At 42.6% G+C, this 22,936-nt stretch overlaps 1 protein-coding gene across 1 annotated transcript in view; it reads left to right on the top strand.

Moving 5' to 3' along the window:
* The first annotated feature begins 5,285 nt into the window (after positions 1–5,285).
* LOC124613642 (zinc finger protein 608) overlaps positions 5,286–22,936 on the top strand; it is a 290,686-nt gene continuing 273,035 nt past the window's right edge. The window contains exon 1 of the mRNA XM_047142358.1: positions 5,286–6,092. The gene's annotated coding sequence lies outside the window, so the exon portion shown is untranslated. The remainder of the gene's footprint in view (positions 6,093–22,936) is intronic.

Genomic DNA, 22,936 nt, shown 5'->3' with positions numbered 1-22,936 from the left:
TCCAACCGCCTTAGCAGCGCGTGGCTCAAATGGCGTTCCGTTGCTGGAGTACTATGTGGCAAGAAAATTCCCAACAGGCTCAGATCAAAAGTATACCGATCGGTAATCCGTCCAGTTGCACTGTGTGGGGTTGAATGCTGGCCTTCAACGAAGGAAGCAGAGCAAAGACTTGCTTTTATGGAGGCGAAATTGCTTGGGTGAACATCGTGATTAACATTGTGTGACTAAGTCACAAATAATGAAGTTCGCAGGCTATACGGTGTTGCTTCATTAGAAGACAAAATGAGAGAAAACCGCCTACGCTGGTACGGGCATGTCATTAGAGCAGACGAGACAACAGTGGCACGGACTAATTTCAACCTAAATGTAAATGGGAAACGGCCAGCACGACGATCAAGGCAGCGATCGCTTGACACCCTGCATTAATATCTCAAAGTCTCAGGGCTTCACCCTGATCCGGCAGAAGATTGCAAGAAGTGGCGACGATGAGCCAAAACAGCGGACCCCGCCAGCACGCGGAACAAACGCTAAGGAAGAAGAGGAAGGTAAGACGATGTTTTTTGAAAGCCTTCAGCAGCATCATTTCACACCCACGCAGTGTCTGTTTACATAGCATTACAACAAACAGTCGCGAAACATTACAGCGCAAAGAAAAAGAAAGTAAAAAGAAAATGCAGCCTCTACAGTCAAATGCTACGAGCCAGCAGCTTGGAGCGCTAGCATCGCTTCAGATGTCAAAACTTTAGACTTTTTAAACGGAGTACTTCCTAAATTTAATGGTGTTACACTACTGGCCATTAAAATTGCTACACCAAGAATAAATGCAGATGAACGGGTATTCATTGGACAAATATATTATACTAGAACTGACATGTGATTACATTTTCATGCAGTTTGGGTGCATAGATCCTGAGAAACCAGTACCCAGAACAACCACCACTGGCCGTAATAACGGCTTTGATACGCCTGGGAATTGGGTCAAACAGAGCTTGGATGGCGTGTACAGGTGCAGCTGCCCGTGCAGCTTCAACACGATACCACAGTTCATCAAGAGTAGTGACTGGCGTATTGTGACGAACCAGTTGCTCGGCCACCATTGACCAGACGTTTTCAATTGGTGAGAGATCTGGAGAATGTGCTGGCCACGGCAGCAGTCGAACATTTTCTGTATCCAGAAAGGACCGTACAGGACCTGCAACATGCGGCCGTGCACTATCCTGCTGAAATGTAGGGTTCCGTAGGGATCGAATGAAGGGGAGAGCAATGGGTCGTAACACATCTGAAATGTAACGTCCACTGTTGTAAGTGCCGTCAATGCGAACAAGAGGTGACCGAGACGTGTAACCAATGGCACCCCATAACATCACGCTGGGTGATACGCCAGTATGGCGATGACGAATACACGCTTCCAACATGCGTTCACCGCGATGTCGCCAAACACGGGTGCGACCATCGTGATGCTGTAAACAGAACCTGGATTCATCCGAAAAAATGACGTTTTGCCATTCGTGCACCCAAGTTCGTCGTTGAGTACACCATCGCAGGCGCTCCTGTCTGTGATGCAGCGTCAAGGGTAATCGCAGCCATGGTCTCCGAGCTGATAGTCCATGCTGCTGCAAACGTCATCGAACTGTTCGTGCAGATGGTTGTTGTCTTGCAAACGTCCCCATCTGTTGATTCAGTGATCGAGACGTGGCTGCACGACCCGTTACAGCCATGCGGATAAGATGCCTGTCATCTAAACTGCTAGTGATACGAGGCCGTTGGGATCCAACACGGCGTTCCGTATTACCCTCCTGAACCCACAGATTCCATATTCTGCTAAGTCATTGGATCTCGACCAGCGCGAGCAGCAATGTCGCGATACGATAAACGGCAATCGCGATAGGCTACAATCAGAGTTTTATCAAAGTCGGAAACGTGATGGTACGCATTTCTCCTCCTTACACGAGGCATCACAACAACGTTTCATCAGGCAACGACGGTCAACTGCTGTTTGTGTATGAGAAACTTTCCTCATGTCAGCACGTTGTAGGTGTCACCACCGGTGCCAGCCTTGTGTGAATGCTCTGAAAAGCTAATCATTTGCATGTCACAGCATCTTCTTCCTGTCGGTTAAATTTCGCGTCTGTAACACGTCATCTTCGTGGTGTAGAAATTTTATTGGCCAGTAATGTACTTTCATATTTCCGAGTCATTAATGTGGCGGTGACTTTTCCAATGCGAAAACGAAAGTTTAGTTAAAGTAATTTCCAGTCTCCGGTTAATATCATCACATAATAATGAAATATCAGTGCAATGTAATATATTACACGGTTCACACAAGCAGAGGCATAGTCGAATCTTCGAAAATCGTTTAAGACGGGTAATAAATTGCGACTTGATTTGTTTAAGATCAAAAGGAACTGTAACGAGTATATCCGTGACTTAGCACCTGCTTTCTGAATTCTGATGGTTTGTGCCGATTACATTTCGTTTCACAAGTTTCTTTGCAGCTTTCAGACTCATTTTAATACTTTCAAAGGTAGGTAATGTTTTATACAATGTTGGGTTAGGTTAGGTTAGGTTAGTGTTTAACGTCCCGTCGACAACGAGGTCATTAGAGACGGAGTGCAAGCTCGTGTTAGGGAAGGATTGGGAAGGAAATCGGCCGTGCCCTTTCAAAGGAACCATTCCGGCATTTGCCTGAAACGATTTAGGGAAATCACGGAAAACCTAAATCAGGATGTCTGGAGACGGGATTGAACCGTCGTCCTCCCGAATGCGAGTCCAGTGTGCTACCAACAATGTTGGGGATATTTTAATTTTTGCTATAATTTATAGTGGCACAATTAACTCCGAAATACGATCTCATTTGCGTTTTGAACGTGCTTCTACACTCCATATATACAATACACAATCGCACGTGTCCGCAGCTCGTGGTCGTGCGGTAGCGTTCTCGCTTCCCGCGCCCGGGTTCGATTCCCGGCGGGGTCACAGATTTTCTCTGCCTCGTGATGACTGGGTGTTGTGTGCTGTCCTTACGTTAGTTAGGTTTAAGTAGTTCTAAGTTCTAGGGGACTGATGACCATAGATGTTAAGTCCCATTGTGCTCAGAGCCATTTGCCAATCGCACGCAGTATTTTTAGGCGTTCCAGCCAATTGCAGCGCTGCAGCAGCGGCTGTAAAAAGATTGCCGTAGTTTCGCGACTGTTTTTAGTAGACTATGATACCACAGTACACAGATATCGCAACAATGTTCTAAAATCTTTTCACCCTGTTACGATTTGATATCAGTTGTGTGAGTGCAATTTTATACGTAATTCCTTTAAGTAGATACAAAAAAGTCTCTTTTATAAGATAAGCATCTAAAACTGTAAGATTTTAGTTATCCTGTTTTCTAACTACAGTGAAAGACCACAGCAGGAAAAGACAGACAAAACAACACATACGCAGACGTCATACCTAACGCTCCCGCAGCATTTGCAAACGGGATAAAAGTAATAAAATTGCCTATCTAGTGCAGTACTTCATTATTTATATCGCAATGCAATTTCTTTGTTAGGTGCCAAATAAAGCCATGTTGCAAATTGCTCAGATTTCGTCTTGTCACCTACGGATTCAACATTCTGTGCATGAAGAATACATGTCGTGTTTCAAATGTTCATTATTTTCGAAATTCTTGAGCATTACCAACGAAGAGAACTGGTGACAGTTGTGTAAATGTGGTTTGTGGATATCTGTTTCGAGGTTGTGTCCCTTGACAACCATGATATCCGTAATTGCGGTTGGCACGTGAGTCCAGTTTTACACTACCTAACGAGGATTATGTGTGAACAGCCATTGTGCACTTCAAAATGAAAGCACGCTCGAAACTAGCTACTAAAGTGTCCCAACCCGTTTCCTTAGCCATCTGAGGGGTTACCCAATGATCAAATTCTCTTTCGTCCCATACAGAGTTAATGTGCATAAGTTTCCGGTAATCCTTACGCACTGCCTATCACGTAGTACGCACATTTCATTTATAGTATTTTGTATCCATAGTATCTTGTATCCTTTAACTTCAGATTTACGGAAATCACTGATTTTAGAATCGTTTTAGTATTGTTATAATATATTGTAAAGCAAGTCAAGGAAATTGTGTTATTTTGCTAGAGCATTTCAGATGTTTGCCGAACTGATACACAATTCCAGTACGCGTTTTGTATCGTGGCTGGCTGCTTATCCAGTAGCCTGCTTTACTGGTGCCTCGTTTCTGAATCAACATTGCTACTAAGGGTGCGTAATTGCTGTTCATTAGAACCGCGATAGGAACGTCGAAATTTTAATAGCAGACTCGTTGTCATTTTCTACGAGACTCCAATGTTCTAAATAGCATTATGTTTGACTTAAGAAGGCATTTACCTGTTTCGAGCGAATACGTTTTTATTTTTCCAGACTCGTGTGGGTGGAATAGTTTTTATGATCATTCAAGTACGGAAAACTTATAAACATATGTCTTTGAATTGTTGCTGTGTAATGTCGCTGATTGCGCAGGTATTATTAATGGCATCTATCTCTGCCTGCCCACGAGAAACCGTATTATGTCACCCAAGCGGCAAATCCTATCATAAAAAAATACAGCGAACTACAAAATTCAGTTTTTGCGACACATTGTTCTGGCACAATATCTTTTTAAGTCCAAATAAGTATTGGCTTAGACGACGGCATTCTTGGTAGACGCATCGGCAGTGTAGTTTTCTCTTCCTCACTGAACCCTGCAGCCGCAAGATGTTTTCGAAAAGGCCTGCACGCGGGAGCTTCGTCTTCCTCGCCCCAGACTGTATTCATTTCGATATCGACTTTTACCAAAAAAAAAAAAAAAAAAAAAATATCATATAATTCGTGGTGGTGCTATTGAAAAATTCGAGTCATCGCGACTACTGAGGCAATCCTCAGAAATGCGCGGCCGAATTTATCACCCTTCCCCATGAAAAATCAGCCTACAGTCGGGATCCACAGGAGAACTCCCGGGCAACCGCCATCGCGCGTTCCGGCAAGACAACATGTTTTACGTGTTTCCGAAGTCCTGTGAACCCTAGGAAGAACAGCTGTATTTACACGTTGCTGCGAAGAGTTGTAATCACTTGTTTCGGTCACTTTGTTTTGATAGATAAAGGCCGTACGTCGGCCGCGTTATTCTTTGTGTGGGGCAGACGAACCGGTGATGGCGATTGCTCCGTCGAGTCTGCGGGGCCCCTCTGTGTGTGCGCGCGCGGCGCTCGGCGCGGCGGCCCCGGATTGCGCATAACGGTCGTTGGGCCCGGTCCGCGTGGCGAGCGCGCCGAGCGGGGTATGATGAAGCCTGGCCGAGCCGCGGTGCTCGCCATGTGTACGTAGAGTGGCGCCGGGCGCGAGTGACGGGAAACCGGCAAAGTGCAGTGTCCGCGTGTGCGGAAAACTAATCTTCACGTTGTGGTTCACTTGTACTACTTTTCACGTACCTAGTAGTTGGATTAAGCTCGGTGTGTAAATGGAGCCACATGTGTTTCGCAAACGGAGGTTGGTGCACAACTGATCGCTTTGCTGCTACCCGTAGATTCTTTTTTTTTTATATTTGTGCCTAGCACAAGTAGATGCTTCATCTGTTGAGAAAGCTCACTGAATAAGTCTGTAAATGTACTTGTGTTTCAGGTGTTGTGTTGTGTGTTCGTTTATGTAAACACGCGGTTGTTTGTATGGTGTATTGTCTCTGCTGTTGTTTATTTCGCGATACGGCTACGTGCCGTCGGCAGCTGTTTGCACGCCAGACAGGCTTTTGTTTACAGAGGAGCCGTTGAGGAAGGATTTTGACAGGATTTCGGCGGTGATCTCTTCGTCTCTCAGTGGATTCTGTAGTGTTCGACAGCTTGGTGAATATTTTGTTTTTACAAGAAAATTTGTGAGTGTGGTACACTGAAGGAGGAGGAGGAGGAAAAATTGTGTCACGGCCTTCGACGGAAAGTCACGAGAAAGAAGATAGGAGGAATGGAATGCTAGAGGACTACTAGCCCTTTGTCATCGATCACGCAGCGGTGGAGTCGGGAACACAAGGCAGATTTCCACCGACCACGTATTTGCGAGAGCTGCACAGGGTACGTTCACGTCTGTATCATTGTTTCAGCGACTGCATGTTTATCGCCCTCCCGCTCGCCTTCGATCCGGGAAACGGGGAAGCCATTTTGTTTGTTGAGTTCCGGGCGGCTCTCTTCACTGTCTCTGTCCCTGTGAATTAAAAGGCTCGTCTGTGCACCTCTTCCTTCTTGCTGTTAGACTAACTCGTGTGTGAACATTACAAACTTTAGTGTGAAGTTTGTGCCCTAACGTAGCATTGGTTTACGCGCGCGCGCGCGCGCGCGCGCGCGTGTGTGTGTGTGTGTGTGTGAGAGAGAGAGAGATGGATGAATGGAGTGGGGAGCAAGAAAGAGAGCGAGAGTATTGAGAATGCACGTGTCATTGGATAAGCGCATTACCGTAAATAGCACTGTCGTTTCCGAGAGTCTTCATTAATATTTGTTGTCACGTTCCATACATTCAGCGTCTTCCGTAATAACACTAACGTGGAAATACTCTGGCATGTGTACTGAGTGTAGCTAATAAACTTCTTTACTGCACACCCATTAGTAATAATAGTTTCTTAGATTCTCATCTGACGACACACTTTTTATCATCCGCATACAGAAATCCAATCTGCTACCAATGTTATTCCTTTTTGTTTTGTTTACGTTATTTCCACAAAATACCATAGAAGTTATTGTTGATAATGCTATTTCTAGCAATTGAATCTCTTCGTACAGTCCGTCCTTTGTATAAATTGCCATCTCTGTAGCCGAACACACACAGAAAACTATGGTGTTATTGGAAAGTGTGGCATTCCTCTGCCACCTTTTATTTCTGAAATTACTGTGAATGCATATGTGGTTCTTGTCAACAAAATGTTTTCTCTTAAGTTTGGGGGGAGGGCTCGCTCGGGTATTATAATTTTGTACTCATTGCTCGGGTAACTGTACTTTTGATGTAAGACATTAAACTTTGGTTATCGCTTTATATTTTTCCACTATGCAATAGGTTTCAAAACTGATCTGATATTTACGTTGGTATGCCTACATGTCTACTACTACTAGGCGCGCGCGCGCGTGTGTGTGTGTGTGTGTGTGTGTGTGTGTGTGTGAGAGAGAGAGAGAGAGAGAAAGGGGGGTTTGTTTCTTCTTTAAAATATTTTGATCTTAGTATGTTGTAAACGTGTGGTTTGACTTGAATGAGATACGTAACGGTATTTTCAAGCGCTCAAATCGCCTGGAGCAGTCGAGCTAGATTCTTGACCGTTCCTGTTAATACTTTGTTATTGTAAAGTGATATTGGCACGTTGGTGCACATGGAAGTTACGACAAACTGGGAGAGTAAGAGTTAAAGCTCGGTTTAATGTAATCCGTTCCTTGGCGACAGTCCAGAGCATTGTGCTGTCAGAGGCAGCAATTTGCTTAGGAATGAGAAGTAGAGGTTGTAGTCACATGAAAAAAGGTATCAGTTTAAATTTTAAGAAGGTATCGTACTAACAGACTGGTAGATCATTCAACTTGTGCAAATATCGTCATTAGTACAAGTGCTCCGTGACCATCTAAGTGTGATGAAAAGCCGGTAGGTCAAAGCTACATAAACCGATTACTTCGCTTCCTGGCTTTGGGTATGAATCATTAGAGAAATTTTTTAAAATGACTTGTCTGCTCACGTTTGGACGTAGATCACTAGCTGTGTTGTAAAATGGCGTTTTACGAGTACACACCATGACAGTGAAGTCTATCCACTTCATTGACATTCACTTCATAATTTCAACATGTTTTATGCAACTTGGCGACGGGTTCTATCGTGTGTTAAGTGCCACTAAAACGGAAAAAAATTGTTAAGATGGAGGGTTGACATTTGAAGGCCAAATGAGGTGACAGTATAATTCGTTCATTGGACATTCCGTTTGCTATGTACCTGTTATCTCCGTGGCAAGCTTTGGAAAGGATGGGTCTGTACACCTTCCCCACAGTTGAGACAGCACCTCTAACCATACGGTATCCAATCAACTTGAGTCACTTACATAGAAATTCCCGTGTATGTAGAAAGTGTACGTAGACGTGGTACCCAGCTAATGAGAAGGACTGCAATGCTTAACATTGTGCATTTGGTCCGTTATGTTGTGTAAACTCCTTGTTCTCATTCAGTTGTTCTTCTACTTGAAACTTACAGATTGTGTATGGGTGAAAGAACGCCCATAGTTCTTGTCACAAGTGTAGTAGTAGATACATATGTAGAGTACAAATGATAGAATGTAGTTGGTTCGAATGACCATGACCTGAAAGAGCGAGGGTAAGACAATAGGCGACTATTCGGTCTCCCAAAATTGTTTCCCAGGGTTTTCCTAAATCAAGAAGGCAAATCTCTAGATGATTCTGACAACAAAGCCATTGCTAATTTTCACCACCATCTCAGTTCTGATAGTTTAGTGTTTTGTTGCTGTTGGCCTATGTCAGTCGGGTGTTAAACTTACATTACACATAGCGTCTACGGTCACCCACGGGGATGGCTTTGTGGTTTCACTAAATGGTCAGTCCTTACGGTATTGATCAGGCTGTGCAAGGCGTTGGTTGATTAGTCAGAGCAATGAGGAAATACTTCATGTAATTCTTAGAAAACAGTACTGGACACCATTTGAAAGGGAACTCATTGCTCTACACGTGGCAGAATAATTGAATGATGCGATTAGCAGCGATACCGAAGCTACTGTGGCCGGTGTCGGACCCAAGGACACCCAGACATGGAGAGAGGTTTCAAGCGACCACATCCTGTCCACGAACGATGTCGGTTTGCGCAGGTCGAGAAACGGCTAGGTATTACATTGTAGCCGGTTCCAAGCGACAGTTGCAGTACGCTCATACATGTGCTTTGTACTTTAAAGCATGTATCCTGTAAATTATTTCTCGCGTGCTTGAGTAAAATTTGTTGACCGTATGGTTAAGGATCACCTTACAAAACCCAGAGGCTCGAGGTTGATCTCTGGTAGTCGCCATGACTCACCGACTGCAGTACGTTAGTAGCTGTATAAAAAGAATAAAGTTGGATCTTGATTTACTTTAATCTTTGAGACAAAGACATCCCCTGCCCTCTCTCTCGCTCTTTTTCACTTTTGAAACTGGCTGGATCATCCAGTTATGGGGTCACAGTCAAGGCAAGTCTCATCTACAAGTAAAACATCTCCTACTAAAACACTTTGATGCTTAAACGAAGCATCAGGTTGATTTATGTTTACACGTGTTTTGGATCTGCAGATGGCAAGGTGGGATCGTAGTTGAGAGTAATCCCATCCGTTCATACTCCACAAGTGACTGGCATAACACCTTTAACCAAGCACAATGTTCAACACATCAACGTCACCTTGCAACCATGTGCAAACCAGTTTGCATTAGACAAACTGGCAGCCCCTCTTTAAGACTTTCTCGAGACACGTCGAACATGCACCAGCCCTTCAAGTGTTGCCTGTCTTGTTGGCTTAGGTCAAGCAACTTATCTGTACTGCAAACATCAATGTCGTCATTGTCAAGTAAAGTAATGCTGTGTTGTCCCCAAATGTTGGTTTGAACACCATGGTGCTTTACTGGACATGCTACTGAAAACTGGTGTGACATAACCTCCCTATTATCTTTGGAATATGAACTGCAGTGCAGTTTGCTATTTTTTGCATTGACAGTTCGTTTCCAGTGGCCAAAGAAACGTTGGTAGAAAAAAGTCTTGAGACCGCCTGAGGATCGAACCAGAGACTTTTATATATGTAGTATTGTTCTTGACCACTGAGCCAATTACTCACCAAAGTCTCCTGTGGTCCACAATCATTTCGTGATCACGGGCTAACGGAAACGTCCGATTCCACCCGTCTGCTTTGTCCAGTGACGTCATGAATATGGCGGAAATAACCATTCACAACAACTCCCTTATCGCGACTATGACGTCATTACAGAAACATGACAACAAACACAAAAATAGATCGAAAAACCATCAGACACATATTCCTCCAAAAATATAATAAAACTAACGGGCCAAGTGGGGGGAATTGCCGGGTTTTGGGTGGGGACAAACTAAAAATAAACACACGCCACTAAACCAAAAGACAAAAACCATAAAATAAAACGACCGCAACCTTCCTTAACTAAAAACAATATCCACTGGAATCGAACACTTCCCTTGACCTATATAGGTCAACAGAAACTACCGATACCAAATCATAAAACCCAAAGCTACAACCACGTCCACAATCATCATTACCTCAAAAAACACAACAAATCTACAAAATTGGAAACCTATATAGACCAACAGCAACTACCGATACCACAGTATAACTCTCAAAACTTTCACCACCACCACACTTAATACGAACATAAAAAAAAACACCTAGAAAATCAAAATCGGAATCCAACACTTCTCTTGACCAATTATCCTTACGACATCTCCGCATATAGCCGTCCCTGGTCCGAGACGCCGGAACTTTAGTAAGCCTCTTTTCTTCACGAGACACTGAACACTTCACGACTTCATCCAAAAATCCGAATAGTTGAAAAAATTTTATTAGAGACAACGCACTGTCCCCCATCATCACCGACAACCGAAAACTGTCATATCCATACCTTGTTGTTGTTGTCTTCAGTCCTGAGACTGGTTTGATGCAGCTCTCCATGCTACCCTATCCTGTGCAAGCTTCTTCATCTCCCAGTACTTACTGCTACCTACATCCTTCTGAATCTGCTTAGTGTATTCATCTCTTGGTCTCCCTCTACGATTTTTACCCTCCACGCTGCCCTCCAATGCTAAATTTGTAATCACTTGATGCCTCAGAACATGTCCTACTAACCGGTCCCTCCTTTTTGTCAAGTTGTGCCACATACTCCTCTTCTCCCCAATTCTATTCAATACTTCATCATTAGTTATGTGATCTACCCATCTAATCCTCAGCATTCTTCTGTAGCACCACATTTCGAAAGCTTCTATTCTCTTCTTGTCCAAACTATTTATCGTCCATGTTTCACTTCCAATCCATACCTACCGAAGACATAATAACGCAATTTACCAAAATTCACACGCGACGAACAGAAAAAACTACAATAACGTCGACATAACAAAACCAGAATCGTTAACTCACTGAAGAACATTCCGCTGAAAGCACAGTCACTACCGATACCACACGCGTGCAATGCTACCACGCAAATGAACCCCGTACGCCACATAACACGCTACCCATAAACACACCACCAGAGAGAACCACCGACCGCAGCAATACGCCACCTATAAACACGACACACACGCAGACATCACATACACACAACACATAAACACACCACCAGAGAGCACCACCGATCATATCAAAACGACACCTACACACACACACACACACACACACACACACATCACTCTCACAAACTAAATTCCGCGCCGTCGTGGCGTCACACCACAACAGCCCTACTACGTCAAGGGTCAAAGCCGTCGGGTGGAATCAGACGCTTCCGTTGAAGCTTAACCTACCTTATCACACAGTGTAAACGGAGTGCAGTGGGGTCCGGTTCAAGGAATAATAGCTGCCAACATGATAGCTATGATACACATTTTCACAGAGTGTTGTTACAAATGAGTAAGTAGTCCGCAGATCATCATCATCTTCTTCTTTTTCTTCTACGTCTTCTTCTTCTTCACTGTTTCCTGGATATTGTTAAAGAGCCTCTTCCTCCTCCTGTCCAAGTATAACCTGTCACTGTGGTCGTCATACTTTGTCATTCTTCTGGCAGCGAGGTCATTCTTGATCATGTTCTTCCAATGGGTTCTGAGTCTTCTTACAACACGTTTTCGATCCACCTTTCTTTCCAAATTTATTCCGGCTGTTCTTGCAGGCATCAATCTCATTATATGCCCATACCACCGTAGTCTGGATTTGCTGATTCGGTGTAAAAGGGTCACTTAATTCTGACTTTCTTCCACATCTCTTCGTTGCTGAACTTATCCATCATGAGCGTCTCTCTTTGTGAGGGTGCCTGCTTCGATACCATAGGTCAATATTGGTTTGAAGTAGTTTTTAAACATCACTTAGTTTGCTTCTAATGGAATCATATTGTCCCAGAAAAGGGTTTTAACTTGTTGGTAGTAAAATTCAGCATCTTTTTGCACTCTGTTGGTAATATTCTCTCCAATCAAATTATCCCTGAAGATGATACTTTCAAGGTACAGAAAACTGCTCACACTGCTAACTGGTGGCCTCCTAGTTTCACATTTACAGGATGCCCAACTCTCTAGAGAGCCATCGCCACTGTCATGGTCTCTCAAATGTGGAGGTCATATTCTTGGAACTGAGGTTTCCACACATTTAGTCTTGTCCTAACTTACTCTTCTGCTCTACCCCAGACCATGACATCGTCAGCGAAGGCAACTGCATTAAATTCACCAAATTTTTCCTGGTGTTCTGGAATTTATCGTCCATAACATTGATGTTCAGTAGTGAGGACAGTACACTGCCGTGCTGAACTCCACTCTTGGCCTGAAATCTTGAAAATGGTCCCTCTCCAACTTGTATGCAGCTAGTACAGGACTTGTACAGCATCTGGATTTTCCTTACCGGACCTTTATGTCCATTTCTTTTCCTCAGGCACTCCTAAATGTCTCTTGCAACATGATCATATGCCCTTTTTACATCTAGGAATACAGTGAACAAGTTCTTGCCCTTGTCCAAGTATTATTCTATCAGTGTTGTGGTACTGAAAGTTAGATGACATTGTAATTCTGTCAGAGATTGGAAAGGATTTTTAAGGACACATGAGCGGAATGGATGATATCTTGAAAAGAGATTGTAAGGTGAACATCAACAAGAGTAAAACAGAGACAATGGAGTTTAATCAAATTAAATTAAGCAATGCAGAGGAAATTAGAGTAAGGTAGTTAGAACCAAAAGCACTAGACATGTTTGTTATTTGGGCAGCTAAACAACAGGTGATGACCTTAGTGGAGAGAATATAAAATGCAGATGGGAAAGATGTAAATTTTGCTGTCCATACCCATTTTCGTTGGGTTTTTCTGGGACCAGGTCAGTGAACATCACTTATGATACTGACAGAGTGTTGAAAATTTTGGCAACTATAGTTTACATAATTCCCATATCCCCAAAATTAGACAAGGATGGAAAAAAGTACAATGCCAGTCACATCAATTACTTTTTTTTTTTTTTTTTAATTTAAGTTTAGTTGCTGACATTAAGTAGATGTTAATCTTCCTATGTTAATCTCCCTAGTCTTTAAAAATTTTCCATGCCAAATTGTTGTTTATCTTTGAACAGGGCACTAAAAGCAACTAAAAGTAGGCAAACAACTTACTACTGAAAATCAATGGTTACAAGAGAGTGACAATGAATTAGACAATTTTTTTTACATTTAGAGATTATTTGAAAACTTATTTGATCTTTTTCTCCATTACTGACAGATTGGGCATCTCTACAACATCAGTTATTTGATGGCGTGAATTAAAAGAAATATCAGTTTAGCAAGAAACTGTTTTACTTTTATCAACTCTTTTCAATCCAATTACATCTGTTGACACCTCTTGAACACTGCAAAGATAATTGAAAATGCATGCCTTTCGTTTTCCTCCAGCAAATTTTGAAACAATGAAATCCAGTTGTTTTACATTCTTTCCACTGATACTTTCTAATATGATTTCATCAGAATCATCTTCATATAATATAATTCTGACTCACTGTCCATTAATGGAATTACACTTTCATCTGAAGTTTTTTGAATTACACACCACCAATTTATTTCTCCTTTACTTTGCTAGTTTTTCTTCCCTCTTTTGTTGAATAATTTTCTTGTCTTCCCCTGCCTTCTTTCTTTCTTGTTTCTCCATTTCTAGTTACTTTTTCATTTCCCCCTCTTTCTGGAAGTAGTGTATCATTTGAGGAGATGTGACAACAGCTGGGATTCTTTTCCTCTTTATTTTAAGCAGTATGACTAGGCCAAAACAAAGCTTTTTCAAAGGGTGATGGCACAAAACCAGCACTAACAAATGGTTTTATATCATTTTTTCATAATTATGTTTGTGGATTGCAAGGTTGTAGAAGTATCACTGACTGTGATGCATTTGCCAGTTCTTGAAGCTGAGAAAGTTGTTCTGGTGATCAAACCTGTAGCAACATCAGCGAGGTGTCCTGTGTTCCAGATGATGGTGTTGCCAAGATTGCTTGCTGAGGCATATCATGTATACCTCATTGATTTACTTTCTTCCAAAGCTTGTAAAGGGGCAAATCTTCTGCGCGACCTGCTCAGTGTTCCTTATTTTCCATGAAACTTGTCACTATCTCAGCCCCAATTTGATCTTCAAGCCAACCTGCATATGTTTTCAGCCTGGTCTCTGCAGTTGCGGTTGTTATTGCCACTTGTGGCACGGTAACATATAATTCTGGAACTACAACTACGTCTGCTTTCCAGGGAATTAATCCACATTTAGGGTACCCTTTCTGAAGGAGCTTAGATGTTATACCATCTAGAACAGAACTGAGCACATGAGCAAAGTTTATTGAAGTGTCCGGTCCCCATGTGCCATTCTTGCACTGTTTGCTTCAAAGTTATTTTCAGAATATGGAACACAGCAACATAAAACTGACTCAGTGGCAGTGGCATGTGATGTAAGACCAGCCAGAAACAGAACAACTGGGAAGTCGGCAATGTACTCATAGAAGTTTCCATGGTTCATCCACCCACTTTATGAACACCAAGTGGCCCATTACTTTGGCACTGTTTGCCTATTTTAGCTAGTACTCTGGTGTACTTGAAAGAAAATGTTCCGAATGTAAACTAGGCTTGCTAGAGAATATAGATACCAAAATTAATTGTAAATAGAGTCATTGGTGGAACAAATTACCCAACAGCACTTTCCGTAATAACTGTTGTGACGTTCTCCTTTTCATTATTTCCAGCCCCTTTTACTGTTTTGCTTCCTCGTTCAGCCCTAAGCTTTCCAGTCTTTGGTTTGAGAAAAAACGAAGTTTCATATCTATTGAAAATTCTGTGTGGGTTCTCAAACACTGAAAGCCCCCTCTCAAAACAACTATGATCCTCCTTAAACCAGTATTTAACATTATTCAGTTTGTAGTTAAATTTTGGCGAATCCTTCTACTTCAGTTGTGCTATTTTAAATCCCTCCTACCATTTCTTTATGGCGAAAGACTTTTCCTTTAAGCTTTTCATTCGTCAGCTAACTTTCTATCAGAATACAATAATAGTTCTTTCGAAATTAGGAACCCTATTTTCTTAATCAGTATTACCCATTCTGCAAGCAAATTTTCGTGATCCGTTGAAAGTTCTATAGAAGCTCCCATTTTCTTTTCTAATAGGTCCTGTCCCTTATGTTTGCCGAACTAAGTTGCCTTTGGAATTCCAAATTGTTTTGAAGCAGAAAAACAGCTCATTCCATGGTTCACTACATCAGTGGCCTCTATCATAGATTCTCGTGAGTATTGGTTTTTCTTAGGACCCATGTTTCTGGTAAAGGACAGATAAAAATAACAATTACTACAAGTACTACGAGAAAATAAAAAAAATGTAAAATGATAACATAGCACTCCTAAATTCGACACTTGTATACCTAAAGCTGACACCCTACGTCGATTATACAGTAGGTTCTAAGTGACACAGAGTAATACAGCTGATATCATTATGACCAGCATTAAAATTACTTTCAGGTACAGTCTAAAAGAGAAGTTGAGGCGAAATCAAAAGTTTAAGCCCCTGTCATATTTGAGATTATGCTAATTTATAGGAACTAATAGTTGATATACATGTGTAACCTATAGTCCTATACTCTTTGAAAACAAAGTCAATAATAAAGTCTTTTTAATAACACGAAAGAAGTATAATTCTTCTAAAACATACAGAAAAACATTGAAACAAACTGAATGAAACTTACCTACTTACATGATTTCCTAAGGTTTGCTTCTTGCTTCTGTTGTAGTGCAGATCACAGCCACTCTGTAGCAATTGTGGACTTGTAGGGTGTCGCATTGCCCTGCTGGAATTGCCCAAGTCCGTCGGAATGCACAATGGGCATGAATGTATGCAGGTGATCAGACAGGATGCTTACGCGCGTCTTACTTGTCAGTGTATCTAGACGTATCAGGGGTCCCATATCCCTCCAACCGCACACGCCCCACACCAAGACAGAGCCTCCACCAGCTTGAACAATCCCCTACTGAAATGCAGAGTCCTTGGTTTCATGAGGTTGTCTCCATACCCGTACACGCCCATCCACTCGATACAGTTTGAAACGAGACTTGTCCCTGCAGGCAACATGTTTCCAGTCATCAACAGTCCAATGTCGGTGTTCAAGGGCACAGGCGAGGAGTAAAGCTTTGTGTCGTGCAGTCATCAAGGGTACACGAGTGGGCCTTCGGCTCCGAAAGCCCATATGGATGATGTTTCGTTGAATGGTTCGCATGCTGACACTTGTTGATGGCCCAGCTTTGAAATCTGCAGCAATTTGCGGAAGTATTGCAGCTCTGTCATGTTGAACGGTTCTCTTCAGTCGTCGTTGGCCCCTTTCTTGCAGGATCTTTTCTCCGGTCGTGGGGATGCCGGAGATTTGATGTTTTACTGGACTCCTGATATTCACTGTACACTCGTGAAGTGGATCGTACGGGAAAATCCTCACTTCATCGCTACCTCCGAGAATAGTGTGTTCCATCGCTCGTGCGCCGACTGTAAAACCACGTTCAAACTCATTTAAACCTTGATAACCTGCCATTGTAGCAGCAGTGACCGATCTAACTGCGCCAGATAATTGTCCTATATTGGCGTTGCCGACCGCAGCGACGTATTCTGCCTGTTTACATGTCTGTTTATTTGAATTCGCATGCGTATACCAGTTTCTTTGGCGCCTTAGTGTACATTACTTCATTTAATTAGTTCAAACATTTTAAAAATTATAAGTCGACTTTAAGCGGTCTGTCAACCATATGCGCTTTTATCTTAATGTAAGAAGAGTTCTCGATTTACATGACGCAGGGAGTAACGATTGGCATTTAGACACACGGAAGGTGCTAGCTGATAACACAAGTTAACAACACTTTTTTTTACCTGAATGGAAGATTTTAAACTTTGTAATTTGAGGTCGTAGAAAAATAGTTGGTTAGTTTTGATATTATCTCTAGTTTCTGAGATCACAGTAGTATAGTACTAGTGAAATGCATTGTTTAAAAGCAGAATACGAAACTGTTGCAAAGTGTTTGAATGCATTTTTAATGTAAATAAGGTTTAAACACATTACATTTAAATTAACAACACAAAAATAGAAAAGAATATATCAAACTCCGACGTGGGCTGCTACAGATGAGCGCACATTCTCTTGGTCTACTGTTATCCTGTTCTGGGGCATCTCGAAGCAACGCCGAAAAGTAGTCTGTAAGCATAGATCACTACCACTGACCCTTGGTATCTTCGTTCTGTTGTCGATATATTTGAGGAGAGGCGTTCAACAAGCTCATCACTCATTCCATCGCAGTTTTCCGAAGAAAAAGAAAATAATAATGTGAGCGGACAAAGTGCATTTCGAATGACACGTTGCGATGATACTTGTTTAATAGGTTCTTCACCAGCTCGACTTAATTTGCAGTTCTTCTGTCGCCCAAGAAGTCATGCATAACCACTTTTAAGGAACTCCAAAGTTTGCTTATCATTGCCCTGGAGGATTAAATCGGAGTTTTGATCCACGAGAATTTTACAAACCATTCACATCGCAGCAGGCATTTAGACTATTCTCGGTTTTAAACTCTGTTTTAAAATATTGAATGAAATCTTTCTTACGTGTCGTGTAAATTGACATATTACGACGTGTTTCTAGAAGATTCCACTGTTTCAGCCTAGGAGCCGAGATTTGTTTGTAGTAGGTCTGCGTCACTTTCATCACCTTGGATTAAACCATGTGCCTCATTTATTCAGCTGCGAAATCAGGATCCTGTGATGTTGAAGCAAAGAGTATTGGATGCGATACCTCCGTATTGGCTTCGTTACCGTCTGCCTCCAGACGGTAATACCGTGGTTGTTACAGTACAGGCTAAAGATCCTCATGTGGAACTGGGCGGGTGGCGGACGGGATGTTTGGGAATTTATTGTTCAACCTCTTCCTTCTTGATACACCTTTGTGAATAGCAGGTACCATGCGCAAATAGCAGTTACTGTATCTGCATGACTGGTTGACTCCCTCTAAATCATAGGGATAGCAAAGGACATCAACGTCCAATTTTATTTGTCCATATATGTAAATTTGCAAAACATTAGTTGCCCATCATTTGTCTTGATCACCTAACTTCGCATAGGCTGGCTTCAGTAGCGAAGTAATATGTCGTTTTTGGCTTGCAATTGTCACATTTCCATAGGCTCAGCAGACTTGGTGAGGATGGTTTACACTTTTACGCGACGTTGTGGCTTTTTTTGCTTGAATGCACCCATGAATTCAAAATGAAACAACGTAACGACGTTTTTAGTTTCACCAAGTAATTGACAAGCAGGTAATGAAATGAGACGAGTTATAGTAGGCCTTTATAATTTAGATATAAATTTTAACACATATACTGCCTGAAAAAAAAAGCAACACCTTCAAGGACCATGTTCAGTGACACCAGGCTTTAATGTACATACTGAGGAGTTGTCCTGTTAGGGATTCATTGTTACGGTTTCATCTCTTGAAGATTTGGATAATCTAGCGTCTGTATAATCTTGAGTCTAAAGGTTGATGTGGAGCTGTAAACCTCACTGCTTAAGTTCCGTGCCCCAAACAAGTTACTGTAAACCGAGGTTCTCCACGCCCTCGCGCTCCACACTGCCTTTCATGCACGCGATAATTCCCAGCCCGTCTCTCTGGCGACTGAAAAGGCATGTTTTACCTAGCGTCGACCATGCGAAGTGGCAGTGTATTTGCAATTTTAATGCTGCCATTCGGCCTTGTGTGTTCCGAGGGTTTTCGAAATCGTGCTGGGATGATTCTTGAAACGTCCTTATCTCCAATTTTCTTTCCTTCGAATACTTTGGTGCAATTCTTTCTTCCCAGAAACTTCTAAAACTGAGGTGGTAATGACGAAGTATAACCTGATGTGTTCTGCAAACCCAGGATAACGATTTCCCCAATGCCTGTCCACCTCATATCTTACGCATTTTGGATGATACTCCCAGGAATATGGAAGTAGACGGTGTTTTTCTATTGGGCAACTCACCTCTAACTTTGATACATTGAGTAGGTGATTAAAATCTAATGGATGAATGCTTCCAGACTGAAACTTTCACTCTCCAGTGGTCTGTGAGCTGTTTTGAACCTTCGTGGCAGATTCAAAACTGGGCAGGATCGGGACTCGAACACTGAACCATGCCTTCCGCGGGCAGTTCGTTTGCCGACTGAGCTATTGACGCAGGACGCACATCCTGGCGTCACAATTGTATTTCTGGCGGTGTCTCTCCTCCTACTTTCAAAATTTAACAAAAGGTCTTCTGTTTTTACGTTTCTGGACTCGTTCTCTTACGAGGAATGATATTGCCGAGAAACGTCATAGCCACGGTCTATGGAACTGTTTGCAGAATGAAATGAATATGTGAGGAATTTTTACTCAGCATTCGCGAGTAATATGTAGTCCTACGAGGACTAAGGTTCTTCAGTATAGATGCACTTCTGCCCATTACTGAATGAGATTATTGGTAGTCAGTTGTGTGTTGGTTATTGGTAGGCAATTGTGTATTGTGTTATATTTGTACTTGGCTTCATGTTGTATCTGCTTATCTTGTCTCACGCATCCAGCTGGACTGAAGCATGCAGCGCTTTATGTAGACTAACATACGGCAGGCCGGCTTTGTTTCCCCGCAAGCGAGCGAAAGCAGTTGTGGCAATGCGGCGGAAGATTTGTGTTGCGGTCGGCGGATGTGGGCTGCAGTTTCACGTCGAGCGGCTGGAGTTACGCAGCTCCGCACTATTCGCCCGACGTTTTACCCAGAGGAGATAAGCCATTCTTCACCACACACGTCCTCCCAGGAGATACGCAGGAAAGCCCGTCTGGAGGTAGGAAAGTCCGAGAAACGTACTTGCAGGTTGAATTCGAGACCTGTGTGGCTCGCCTCAATAATTTAATCCTGCGGAGACTAGGGTCTGGGTTCGAATCCTGAGCGGATGTTCCTTTACTGCCTGTTAGGTGGTTTATTGAAACCACATACTCTGGTGCAGTGTGTAATATTTATTCTGGAGTGCTTTTGCCCCATGCAGACGATAAAATCTCACGATCTTCTTTCTGGGTTGACCAACCAAGTTCTATTCGTCTGTGTGCGACACGCTGCTTCAAGGTCTACATCTACTCCCATGTTTAGCAGTAAGAGGTTTCTCCAGGCACCCCCCGCTCCATTGAATTAACTCTGTGCACGTGCAAAAAGTGCGTAGACAGGTTTATTGCCTGTAACCGTGGCGTGATGGTAACCAAGACGGAAACGTTTCAGATACAAGTAGCGAACTTTCAGTTAAACGTCTGAACCGGGAATAATACGACTGTTTACACGCAAAGGTCCAGATTACTCCCAGGGCACTGCATGTTGTGCACACCTTTGCGTAATGTGAAACTCTGATGCCAACTAATTTGATCCAATAGAAGTTTCATCAGTTGCATAGCTGTTACGGCGTTTTATCCAGATAGGGAAAGAAAGACTACCATTCTCCTTGTCGTAGAATCTGTAGCTTTAGGTTGAACTGCACTCGACACGATGTAGCCTTTTGTCGTCCAGATAACCCTATGTTCGCTGTCATATTTTCACTCCTTTCGACTTCACTTAGAAGTATTTTTCTGCGTTTGAAAAACGTTGTTTGATTCTGATTTGCCAACACTTAGGATAAGTACATTCGGCAGGACGCGACGTGCAGTCTCTTCCTGTAATTCATCATTTTGCCTGTTGTGAAGCCATCTTCAGCGCTCCGTAACATGGATATCCACTCAGAGTAAAAGGTAAAGCCGCTATCAACCCGAAGGTTGGTTTGAACACCACAGGGCTTCACTAGGGATGGTCGTATTCGAGGTGGATTTTTCGTGGCTTCCCCCGACCTTCTATCTTAACCTAGCAGGTCATTGGGGGGGGGGGGGACCTATAGTCTTGCTGTGCGACTCGACATGTTTCACATTAAGAAACATTGTCAGAAGTGAAAAATGTGATAAGCGAAGGATAAAATTCTAGATTAGACAGCGGATCGATTCCTTGACTTTGGGATTCGTCGTGTGGCACTTTTCAGCCACCGAGCCACACAACCTCACAGTACGCGCAGCCAAAGGCATTAATCGGTGCTACACGTCATTTCTTGCCACAAATGTAACACGCCACCGCCTATGCACCCCATTTACACTCATCTGCGTTCCATGTTATCGAATACTTCATGTCTTAGGATGTAGTTCAGAGTTCAGTGTAACGCACCTTCTAGTAGTAAAATTCTTCCAATAACTTCTTAACCCTCCTCCTCCCCCCCCCCCCCTACCCCCGCCCCCTCCCAACTTGTAACAGGCTTTGTTTGTATTTGAAACTCATCATCATCATAACATTCAGTTTTGCTTTAGGCATTCTTGCCTGTTCCAATTTCATGTATATTGCAGCTGATCTTTCCTATATTATTTCAGATATTCGTTCTTTGAATGTCTTCATGCCATTTCCTTCTGTACTCCTCTGTTTTCTGAAATATACTACTGAAGCCCAGTTCAGTCCTTATTTCACTATTTATTCCGATCTATAAGTTTGTAACCAGCTAGAGGTCTCATCTCTGCTGCCTCAATCATCCTCCTCCTCTGATTGGCGAATAGAGTCCAAGTCGCTGATTCATACATTAGAACTGGTACTGTCATCACGTTATAAAATTTTAGTACTGTCACTTGTCTAACTTCTGTGACGAGGGTGCAATTCATAGTTCCTAGAATTTTGCAGTTTGTATTCTTGATCATTGTGTGTGATATGAGACCTCACATTCCAGATAATTAACGGAATTTATTTGTCATAGCGTCTTATCAATTGTTATTTTTACTCTTAAATGCTCCTTATCATTGAATGCCGTTATCTTATTTTTACTTTTAGATATTGTCATAATATAACCATTTGCTACCTTGTGTAAGGACAAAATTGCTCTCTGTAATTTATCTTGAGAGTTCATTATGATTATTTGATCATCCGCAAACAGGAGAGTATTTACGACTTCGTTATTAATCTTTTAATGGTGCTCTAAATTATCCAGCCATGACTTTATGGCGTTATTTACGTGTATGTGAAATAATCTGTGTTATAAAGGACACCGTTGTCTCACTCCTTGACTGATGTTTGTCGCACTCGGACTTTGTTTTGAAACTTCTCAACGGACTTTAAGCGTGAGGTGAACCCTCACTCGACACTACCCACTATGTTTCTGTGTCAACGCTTTTAGCGGTTGAGCTGTCCAGGAGCGTCGCACGACAACTTCAGTATCCCTCATACGCCACAAAGGCTCAGCTGCGTATAGATCAGTGGACTAGAAATGGTGGAGGAGGGTTGGGGAGGAGAGAGACAGCTGCAGCAAAAGCTGGTTGCAGAAGAGTCACCCAGTCTGCGGCGGATCTACTGTGTGCCTGTTGTACACAACGAGAAACTACCTTCCCAGAATCACCTAGACACCCATAAGCGATGTTTTCGAGTTGTCGTTCAGTCGGAGATGTGGCAAGAAAAAAAAATAGTAGTTACGTGAGGCTACTGAGGAACAAGTGGGTAGTGAAGTCCAGGGGGGCAACCAACTGTAAAAGGGAATAAAAGAGGAAGCTTGACCAGACAACCGCAAGAGAAGAAATTGTGTGCAAACAGTTGTGCGCCTCTTACATGTAGTCGGCACAACAAAAGCGCAGACA

Source organism: Schistocerca americana, chromosome 4 (assembly GCF_021461395.2).
Source record: "Schistocerca americana isolate TAMUIC-IGC-003095 chromosome 4, iqSchAmer2.1, whole genome shotgun sequence".
Classification (NCBI taxonomy): domain Eukaryota; kingdom Metazoa; phylum Arthropoda; class Insecta; order Orthoptera; family Acrididae; genus Schistocerca; species Schistocerca americana.
This window is presented reverse-complemented; position numbering and strand designations above follow the sequence as displayed.